Genomic DNA, 2500 nt, shown 5'->3' on the forward strand with positions numbered 1-2500 from the left:
CACACAGTCTGAATGCTTAGTGCAAACACACACACACACACACACAGTCTGAATGCTTAGTGCAAACACACACACACAGAGAGACACACACACAGACACACACACACAGTCTGAATGCCTAATGCAAACACACACACACACACACAGTCTGAATGCTTAGTGCAAACACACACACACACAGAGAGAGACACACACACACACACACACACACACACACACACACACAGTCTGAATGCTTAGTACATTTTTAAAAACAGCTCTATTTCAGTTCCTCCAGAAAAAACGTGATTATGCAATCGCTTAATTCAATGCATAATCAGCCCTAATCCGCATATTTATTATCGTTGCAAAAAAGTCACATATATCTTGTGACAGAAAGTTGAAAAATGTTGCGTTTGTGCAGTGCAGCCATTTTCCCCTGTTGCTATGGGAACGTTATGAAGTGATGTAATTACGCGACGTGAAATAATCACTGTTTTTCCTCTTTTTAGCAAAGTGGCAGTCCACCTTGCCCCTGTAACAGGGTTTACGTATTATGCCATTCCACTTGCCATTATTGTATTTAATAGTAATTCAGAATTATTGGCTCAAGGGCGCCCCCTCTCTGCAGTAGTTAAATGCCACTGGCTGTTGTGTATTCATTGCCAGTTATGAGAGACGTGCCCGAGGTGAGTTGCTGAGAGCAGCACGGAGTACAGATATTGTGTATTTATGTCCGCATATTCATTGTATGAACATATGTGCACTGTGATTTATGACCAGATCAATAATAAGAGTTCCAAGTGGATTGTTGTACCTTTTTCAAGTGCCAGAATGTTAAAATGGCGACATAATGCACTTTCTAGCTAGCCTCTGTGCTAAGATAACATGTTATTCTTTTGTAGTGTGCTGCGTGTAAGCTACTATGAGCCAACTGTATGACTAGGGTTGGGTACCGAAACTCAGGTTCCGACGTAAACGGTAGTAACGAGACCGAATAAGAACGAAGATTTCCTTATTTCTGTGCCTGACTTTACACTACACTCGACAGCAGGTAATGTTAGCCTACCTTTAGCTAGCAGCTGGATTAATCACGGTTAAAGTACTTACAGTTAACGCAGACGGTGGGTTCACTGAAACTGGTAACCTACAGCTTCGCGGTGCATTCAAAGTTGTTGTAAAATACACTTTTCCCACCTGGTGGTTGTTTTTGTCATTCAACAGCAATTTACTGGTGAAATAAGTTATTTTTTATTATAAGTTATAGTTATTACATTACTAATAAATCATTTATTTAGTAATAAACAAGCTGTTCTTAAATGTCGCCGACCCTTCTTTTTTTTTTTTTTACTTTCTTAAAAAGTATCGGTTCAGGCACCGTTTAGGCACCGGCACGGTTTTAAAAGTACCGATTTAGCACCGGTATCTGAAAAAACCCAAACGATACCCAACCCTATGTATGACTGACCAGTACATACTGTGTTCCTACTCAGGTCCATATTTTCACATTATTGTATTTGTTTGTATTTGTAGTTAAATGCCACTGGCTGTTGTGTATTCAATGCCAGTTATGAGACACATGCCCGAGTGTGCTGCGTGTAAGCTACTATGAGCCAACTGTATGACTGACCAGTACATACTCTGTTCCTACTCAGATAATAAACGGGCCCATCGCGGCGTAAAGAGCCACTAGCCTCCCGCTCGTCATTCATCATTCTACACACAACGCAGATTCGAGGAGTTTGCTCAAACCAGCCAGTCACAGAAGTGTGACTGAGTATGGTTACACCCCCCCCTCCCCCTCTCTCCTCCTCAATAGCTACAGACACAGAAATGGCACATCCTAAGGAAAGCTCATTGTGGGACTGACTCTAGTGGCTGGAATTCTGCACCAAGGCTGAATTTTGATGTAAAATAAATGTATGAGAGTTCAAACTGTGGATGGTATAACAAAGTAACAATAAATTAGCATCTGCTGCTCCTCACTCAGTCAGATGGATCCCCATCTCTGAGTCTGAACATTTTATCCAAAACACACTAATGTAAAATGTCAGAAGGGCTTTTTTTAAAAGCCTCAAAGAAGGTTGAATATTTCAAAAAGTATTAATTGGATTTGAAAGTTGAATACTACCCTAAAATATTAAAGTTTAAATAGTGTTTTGCAAAAATTCTGAATAACCAAACACAAACTTCTCCTCCTATCATGAAGACTCTTTACTGTAGGCTGCGTTGTCCTCTCTTTTCAGGACATGTCAAACAGCATATGTACTGTTAGCCAGGGTTATTCGGATATGCACCAAGTAGTAGGCCCATATTCCATCGCATTTTTTAAGAAAACGTGCCGCATAATCAAGGAGTTTTGCCCCGCAACAATCACAAAAAAACTCAATATTTTTATTTTTATGACCTCAGAAAACATTTCCATAGTCAGTTTATGGTCTCAATCGCTACTTTTAAGTCTTCTGAAACACAGAATGATTTTCAGTTTTTTTAATTATGGTCTCGTTGATTTTAAAATAAA

At 39.7% G+C, this 2500-nt stretch overlaps 1 protein-coding gene across 1 annotated transcript in view; it reads right to left on the minus strand.

Moving 5' to 3' along the window:
* The window catches only part of shld2 (shieldin complex subunit 2), a 43201-nt gene that overhangs the window by 15655 nt on the left and 25046 nt on the right, over positions 1 to 2500 (minus strand).

This window comes from Perca flavescens, chromosome 17 (genome assembly GCF_004354835.1).
Source record: "Perca flavescens isolate YP-PL-M2 chromosome 17, PFLA_1.0, whole genome shotgun sequence".
Lineage (NCBI taxonomy): Eukaryota > Metazoa > Chordata > Actinopteri > Perciformes > Percidae > Perca > Perca flavescens.